A 9,009-nucleotide genomic window follows, 5' to 3' on the forward strand; every position below is an offset into this window, starting at 1 on the left:
TATACATATACATATACATATACATATACATATACATATACATATACCTATCAAGAATTAAATATATTCATAAGAAACTTACATTGTCAGGTTGGGAGTAAAAACATAGGGGTGTGAGCAAGTGCACACACATGTGTGTATGTGCATATTGTGTGTGTATACACACTATATATGTTATGCATATATAGGAAATAAATACAAAATAGTTTAATATAAGGTAATTAGGAAGAGGAGGGGCAGCTAGGAAGTACAATGAATAGAATGCCGGGCCTGGAGTCAAGAAGACCCACATTCAAATCCAATCTCAGATACTTAATAGCTGGAGAAGGAAATGGCAAACCATGTCAGTATCTTTGTCATGAAAAGCCCAAATGGGGTCACAAAGAGCTGGACAAGACTGAGAAATAACTAAATAACAATTAGGAAGAGAGAAGAGGCTCTATCAGTTAAAGAGATAAGGAAAGACTTCATGTAGAAGTAGTGTCTGAGCTGTGTCTTCAAGGAAGAGATGGTCTCTGTGAAGTAAAAGTGAGGAGGGATTGCATTCCAGCCATGAGGAAGAACCAATACGAAGGAAAAAAGTTCAAAGGAGTATAGGATGGAGAACAAAGAAAAGAAAAGCTTTGCTATATTGCAGGGTAGACAAAGGGTAGTAATACACAATGCAACTGGTAGAGATTGGCTGGGGCCAGGAGTTTTAAAAGGTAAAACAGGGGGCGGCCAGGTAGCGCAGCAAGTAAGAGCACCGGCTCCAGTGTTGAGAAGACCTGGAGATCGAATCCTGGGCTCAGACACTTAACACCCACCCAGAAACACCTGGCCGTGTAACCTTGAGCAAGTTACTTAACCCCAATTGCTTAGGGGCGGCCAGGTGGCTCAGCGAGTAAGAGCACCAGCTCCAGTGTCGGGATGACCTGGATCAAATCCGGGCTCAGATACTCAGCACCACACCCAGAAATAACTGGTTGTGTAACCTTGAGCAAGTTACTTAACCCCCATTGCTTTAAAAAAAAAAAAAAGGTAAAACAGAAGAGTTTCTATTTTATCCTAGAGACAACAGGCAGCCACTGGTCTTTATTGAATAAGGTCAGATCTGCACTTGTAGGAAATCAATTTGGAAGTAATCTAGAGGAAGGAACAGAGGCTTGAGGCAAGGAGACCAGTAATCTAGCTGACAGGTGATGAGGACCTGAACTAGGGAAAGAAGGCATCAGATTCTAGGAATGTGGTAGAGATAGAAATGGCAAAATCTGACAATTAATGAGACACATGGAATGAAAGAGGAAGAAGTTAAGGATGTCACCAAGATTACAAACTTGGCAGACTGGAAGAATTTCTATATAAACAGGGAATTTGGGAAGAAAGAAGGGTTTGGAGATAATGAGTAGTTTGGGTAGGGATGAGTCTGTGATGTCTCCAGCTCATTCAATTTGTAATGTCCAAGAGGTAGCAACTGAAGCTCACACTATACCTTCACCTTCTAAATATCAGCCCAAGATCCTTGGACAAGGTCAAGTCAACCTTTCTCAAAGGAATGGTGTTAGGGGGATGGTGAATCAACCAAAAAAGAAGTTAGGTACCTAGTTAAGGCAACATTTAAAAATAGCAAGTTCTTGGGCAAGGGTAGGGGGGAGTGGCTAGGTAGAGCAGTGAGTAGAGCACCAGTCCTGGAGTCAGGAGGACCTGGGTTCAAATTCGACCTGAGACACTTGACACACTTACTAGCCTTGTGACTTTGGGCAAGTCACTTAACCCCAATTGCCCTCCTAAATAAAGATAGCAAGTTCTAAAAAACCAAGAAGCAATTCTTGTTTACAAGGTACACAAAGGTAAATAGGATCCTCCCCAACTAACTATTCCATCTCCCCAGTCACTCTCCATTCAGAGCAGTCTATTCACCTCTGGGACAGAAATTAATAGCCAAAATAGTGCTTGGTGCTATTAATCCAGTCTGATTCTATAGCATCTAGCAGCTGCAGTTGAGCACAGAGACAGAGGAAGTAAGACTGCATCCTGTTGCATATATTCTAGTGCTCTCCAGCACATTTGACATTATTTTAGTTAGTTCTTAGTGATAATCTCCAATCCTACACTCCACCCCCTTTTGGGGATTGTTTCCCTAGGTGGCACAATGGTGGCACTGACCCTGAAGTCAGGAAGACTGAATTCAAATCCAGCTCCAGACACTATTTGTATGAATCTGGGACAGTCACTTAACCTCTCTTTGCCTCAGTTTCCTCAACTGTCAAATGGGGATAACAGCACTTATCTCTCAGGGTTGTTGTGAGGATCAAATGAGATATCTCTAAAGCCCTATAAATGCCAGCTATTATTAGTGATGTCTCCTATGTTATTTCTATCCCCTCAGAATGAAGTTTCTGAAAAATGTGTGTGTTACTAAGGGAATATGCTTATATATCTAATTGACTATGTGACTGAAAGCTAAGGGACTTCTTTTTTATTTTTATTTTCCAGAAAGAGACCCACCAAGGCCAAAATTTTCTCTTCCGGGTTGATACCAGAAACAGCAAAAAGAGGGAAAAGTTAAGTTTGACAGCCTTATGGGGAAAATGGGGGGGAAAAAAGCCAAGGATAGGCACATGTATATTTTTCTTCATGTAATTAATATGTCATTAAATGTGGGATGGAAATTTACTTTTTGTAACTCATAGGAAGTATTTAAAATTCACAGAGGGTGTACCTAATTTATAAAGGAATCTTATGGAGAATCCTTTTAAAAAAGCAAATACCACCTCCCAATTTATCATTTGCTATAAATTTCAGTTTTCTTTGACAATATTACCTTTGCTTAAGGCAAAATACAGCTTCATTACAGTAACTCTTCTCTTCACTGAGAGTGTTATGGTTATTTAGGCATGACCATTCACCATTCGGTGGCATCCACATGCTTGATGCGTACTGTATCATGAGAAAAGCACACCTGGGGAACATAATTCCTGGGAAACAAGACTTCCAAAACTAATAACAGAACACAGCAATGGGACAACAATCAATTCACCTCACTAAGCATTAAATGCCTACTGTGTGCCCAATTTTTGGAATGTGCAGAGTAGCCCTCTCTCCCGATCTCTTTCTTTCTGCACTTCTATCAAGAAACTTTGAAGATTACTACAAATCTCATTCTCTTAAATGAAAGCTACAGAATATAGCTAACATCTGGATCAGACTTGAAACACAGCTTTGTTTCTTCAATAATATATAGATGTTACAGCTCATCTATATAGTGCATTGCTGTTGTTGTTTAAGTAAGGCAAGCTTCCCATTACTATTCTTCATTCAGCTTTTTCATAGTGCATAAAAATGACCACAGTGTATGCTGTTTTTACAGCTGTCCTACCCACCTCCATAATGGATTGTCATCTGTGTGGAGGAGAAAGCAATGAAAGGGACAACAGCCACGAGCAAACGCCATGACACTGTGGACAAGCAGGGCCATGATTATAGGTAAATAAAATGAGCAGCCACTTGGAGCAAAAAAACATTAAGGGGAACAGAATGAGGGCAAACCTTTTTCACCATTACCTTTGGTAAGTGTACATTTTTTAAGGACACAAAATTCTGCTCTCCATAATACATAGCACATAGTTAGCTTCTGAGGTCAAATTGCTTTTTTATCCCCCATCTCAGGCACTACTAGCTATGTGACCAAAGGCAAGTCAGAATGTTCTTCTCTGTGAAAAGGTAACAATCACACTTATACTACCAATCTCACAGGGTTGTTGGGAAGAAAGCATTCTGTACAACTTAAAAATACTGTATGAATGAGAGCGAGGCAGTGTAGTCTAGTGGACAGAGAGTTGGCCTTGAAGCTACAAAGACCTGAATTCAAGTCCTGCTTCTGATATACACCCGTCTTTTTACCCTTGGTAAGTCACTAACCGTCTTGGGGTTCTAGGCAAATCTCAGACTATAAACTGCCAACAAGGTGTCAATGTGCTCTGAGGGAGTATCCCTAGCTGAGAGTTCCACATACCAATGAAATCATAGCTCCAGTTCCTATTGCTATAAAAGACACAGAGATTACAATTTTCAACCTTTGCTTAGGATAGGTATAGCTGACTTTTCCAATATCTCAGTAGGAGGAAAAGAAACTTCCTGGGCATCTCTTTTCTTCATTCTCTCCACCAAAGAAGCCAGAAAAAGGAAATGTGGCAATACTAGAGAAACATATGACCTCACAACTTCCCATTTCTTTTTCCCCTTTCTCCCAGTGTTTCACATCTACATCACTGCATTGTCCCTTATCTGAACCACAGAATCTGTTTCAATTACTGTGGCAGGGACATCATTTTTGTTCCCTGCAGCAACCAGGAAGGTGGATTAAATAATCAGTTTTATGTGCATTTTGATAAAAAGTTAAATCAAGAAAATCTTTCTTCTTTTACCATTTCCCCTCATTTACTTTCTCGTCCTCTTCCCCTCACTGAGAAAGATGAATTTAAAGCCTGCACACATTTATACCATGAGCAACAAAATGATTGGATTTTGAGAAAATTCCAAATGTACCAACCTCACTCCATGGGTTCAGACAGTCATGTTTGAACAACTTATCTAACCTCTTTGTGCCTCACTTTCCTCATCTCTAAAATGAAGTGGTTAGACCAGATGACCTTTGTCCCTTTCAACTCTAAATCTATGATGCTCTCTCATCCACTGTAGAAGTTACTTAATGAACAGGGCAATTTTAAGCCAAAGAAATAAAACTATGATGGCTAAGGAAGTAATCTGTGCTTTCTGGCTTTTCTCTTATTTGAAGGAAAGTTAGAAGTTTAGATACTTAAATTAGTCAATTCCTCAAATCCTGGAAACAGGATGACAAATCTGGCTTCAGACACTTACTAGCTGTGTGACCCTGGGCATTACAACTGGTTAAGGCAGAGGTGGATATGGGAATAAACCTAAGCCAGATGGCTTTTTCTCCCAAATCTCTGGAAACTGTTCCAGATCAAGTGATGCTGACAACATTTAAACGCATCATCACCACCTATCAGCATCTCACATAAAAAAAAAAGAGGGGATGCTGAAGAATCAAGTAAATACACATAGAACCTACTATGTACTGACAAAAAAAAATCAAAGATATATCCTTACGAGAGAAAATACAATGCTCCCTGAAACCCAAGGAAACAGGTTGCATCAACAGGAAGAACCTCAAAAATAACTCCCTATCTATCCCTTACAGATACACAAGGTCATTGTGCAGCCCATATCCCACATCCCACAAAATCAAGCTTAATGAGAAGGCCGAAAACAAAACCAGAAGCTCAATTTTTAGTATTTAGGATACTAGCACAGCTCATTTAAGCCTCCACAAGCTCAGGATCTGCCGATGAAAGCAAGAAGCTGAAAGGGGTGATGAATATTAAATTCAGGCTTGTATTACTTTAGCACAAGTATTTTTCCAATTTAGATTCTTTATATTCCATGAACTTTTGACGTGCTCTCAGTTAGGTAAGCTGACAAGCTGTCAGGGGAGTAAAAAAAAAATGGTAGCAATGTCAGCTCTCTGTTCTGCAACAGCCTTGCTCCTACAAGCCTAAAAGGAAATGCTGTTTAAGAGTTTTGAAACTTTTCAACTCCAAAAATGAAAATCTCTGCTAAACCTCTGAAAACCTCTTGAGCAACAGAAGATGCGAAATTTACCACTTTCACATAAAAAGGAACTGTTTGCCAGTTTTAATTACCCATAAACAAGTGAAAAAGGACATCAACTGTGGAATATATTGTCAAATTAATTCTTTACAATGAGCAAATAATGTGTATACATTTAAAAACAGCAGGAGAGAGAACTGGGAAGTGAGAAAATGAGAGAGAGGGAGGATAGAAAGAGAGAGAGAAGAATCAGAGTTCCCTCTGAAGAAAGGTGTCACTAATCCAGATGTGATTTGTTATATTATTTGGTACGGACAGCTAGGTGACATAGTGGATAGAGTGTCCAGCCTGGAGTCAGGAAGATTCATCTTTCTGAGTTCAAATCTGGCTTCAGACACTTACTAGCTGTGTGACCCTGGGCAAGTCACTTAATCCTTTTTGCCTCAGTTTCCTCATCTGTAAGATGAACTGGAGAAGGTAATGGCAAAACACTCCATTATCTTGGCCAAGAAAACCCCAAATAGGGTCATGAAGAGTCAGACAAAACTAAACAACAACATTGGAATGGGCAAATGTTAAGTAGACATCAGTCTTTGTAAAGGTCACCATTATGTTTCCATAAAGGGTAGAATGTAAGTAGGTAGAACATAAATATACATATATACAAGCAAGAGACTTGGGTTCAATTTATTCTTCACTATTTTTGTGATAGCCAACCTCACCACCTCTTTGGGCCTTCATTTCATCATCTAAGTAATAAGTGGCTTACATATGCACAGATGTTTGTAAGAGTTTTCTCATACTATGATATTTCATGCAACACAATGAAGTGGGCACAGAAGGTAAATAAGGACAACGGCTCCCGAGTATCCAATCTGATGACAGGTATGTAAGCATTTTAGAAAGATTAAGGTCCTATTACAATCATAAGGTGATATTCATAAAGTCATAAGAAAATTGAATCATAAACATTCCTAGTCAAACAATAATGAAGAGAAGGTTTCAGAGGGATTAAAACTCAGACCACATTAGTAAGCTATGTCAAAACTTTCCAAATTCAAGATTTTTTCAGACTTTTTTACTATGGGTTTCATGTTCCCAGGAAGGAAGCTGTGCTTTCCAGGAGACATCTGGCAAAGGACACCCAGCTGATTTGGAAATTAACATTTAGACTGTAACACGGTGTTGTTAATGCTTCATTGTATTGCCATCCTGTTGATTCCCAAGTATATACAGCTTTATCCTGTTGTATGGTGTTAATATGTGATAAGGTTAAACCATATCTTGGTAACACTTGTAGGTGGGTGCTAGATTACTCTACAGTGAAGCTTTTTTTAGGTATTTTAAAAATAAAGCATCCAAAAAGCAAGCAATAATAAAAAAAAAACAAATAAGCACATCAAATTCCTAAAGACTACAGGGCAATATCTTCCTTTTGCTTACCATTAACAGAAAAGGGAAATATCAGCTTATTGTTATTCTTTGGAAGTAGTATATAAATGTAATAAGCACATTGTGTATGTGTAGAATTCTATCCCATCTGATCACGTGATTAAACAGTACAACTATTACTGAACACAGGAAGGATTAGTAATTTAGAGGAATCTGTGATTTCAGCTTAGGGAATATTCCCTTCCAATAATGCAGGTTGGCATCTTCCATATCTGACCCAAATTATCTACAACCATCTATGACTTAATTCTAAATCAAGTCCTAGGGAGTTGTCTAAACCGTTTATACTGAAGTTAACAGATGAGGCTAAAGTCACATAGGGTCAGAAGCAGATTTGAAGCCTGGTTCTTAAAATCCTCAGCCCAACATTCTATCTACTCACTATTTAAGATAAATTGCTTCTAAAGGCAGGTATTATTACCCTCATACTCTAGATGAGGAGAATGGGGCTCAGAAAATTTAAGTGACTTGACAGTAAGTTGCAAACATAGCCTGAAACACCAGATATCCTGATCTCTAGTCCTTTTCATCTACACTACATCCTACCTGGGCTCTACTAGGTACATGATACAGTTTTAGGGAAATCTAGCAAAAATTACAAATTGTCAGTACAGCAAAAAGAAAAAAGAAAGAAAAAAGATTAAAGAAACTTGTTTTTGTTTTTTTTTTACTCAAATATCATGATATTCACTTGGGGATTTTGTTTTAATTCTCCTTTTTTTAAACCTACCAGCTATGATGAACACTTAAAAATAAAGATCAGATATACTCCAAATAGATAAAAGTGACTTAATTTAAACCTGCATATGTTCTACCTACCTTTTATTTCAAATGTTTCTGGAAATGTAATTAAGACTCCTTTTATTAAAAAAAAAAGTTCAAATGCCTAAAAACATTTTAAGTATGCCAAAACACCAAGAAATTACAAAACCCAATACCAGAATAATTTACGTGCTATATCCCTAATTACTTCTGTAGTTAGAAAATTACTATTCTCATAAGACAACCCAGGCAATTTCCAAAAAAATTATTCCCTTCTGGTTTAATCTAGGATAATAAAAATAAAACTCAAACCTAAGTCATTTTTGCTAAGACCAAAAAAAAAAAAAAAACCCAACCAGATTATTACAAATAATTAATTTGGATTGCAAATGAAGAAAGATTTCTCCTTTCAAGGGGTACCCTAATAAGGGTTTCTTCTCTCTCCACAAAATAGCTGGCAACATACACACACACTTTCATTTTCACAGCTGCTTCTGTAGAAGTAGGAGGAAGAACTGCCTTCTTCCCTTGTGTTTAAATAGGACCAGTGGTAGGCTAGTCTTTGTCTGATAATACTACTATGAATGGCAGCCAGAAAGCAAATGGGAAGGGAGGGGCGGGAAGGAGGAGTTTGTTTTTGCTTTCAGAGGCTATCATTTTTCAGGTGGAAAATAAGAATATCATGCCACAGTGACATTTTGCCTTGTGTCACAATGATTAATCGTCCTAATTTTTTCCAATTAGGGGAATAAATGCGACCAGTCAGTGAAATCTGACCAGTCTTGCACAGTATGGGCAGCCAGTGTTCTAAACTGAATGGGAAATGAGATCTTAGATGATGTTTTGCCTTTCTGTCTGTCTTAGAGTTTCATTATATTTCTATTCATGAGTTCTTTGGGCTAGAAAGGCAAAAGGATATTTAAAATAATTAAGGAACTCTCTTTCCAAATATATTTTCTTTGAGCTTTTCTTATATAGTTCAAAATTGTAGCTGATAGCCTACAAATAAGATATTAACAACCCTGGCAAATTTAATAGTAGGGACAAGTCTGTTTCAGGGGGGAATCTTTTTAATACAGCAAAGCAAAACCAAAGAGAGAAGCTTTAGGAAGCCTAAGCAGTTCAAGATTTAAACACACACACACACACACACACACACACACACACACACACACACACACA

The 9,009-nt window shown here is 38.1% G+C and overlaps 2 protein-coding genes across 2 annotated transcripts in view; one reads left to right on the top strand and one right to left on the bottom strand.

Moving 5' to 3' along the window:
• DOCK4 (dedicator of cytokinesis 4) overlaps positions 1-9,009 on the bottom strand; it is a 577,420-nt gene that overhangs the window by 548,527 nt on the left and 19,884 nt on the right. The gene's annotated exons all lie outside the window — the stretch shown is intronic.
• The window catches only part of LOC138176270 (uncharacterized), a 364,696-nt gene that overhangs the window by 39,731 nt on the left and 315,956 nt on the right, over positions 1-9,009 (top strand). The gene's annotated exons all lie outside the window — the stretch shown is intronic.

This window comes from Petaurus breviceps, unplaced genomic scaffold, assembly GCF_028583685.1.
Source record: "Petaurus breviceps papuanus isolate PSGF00001 unplaced genomic scaffold, PetGlider_PUasm1.0 84, whole genome shotgun sequence".
NCBI lineage: Eukaryota > Metazoa > Chordata > Mammalia > Diprotodontia > Petauridae > Petaurus > Petaurus breviceps.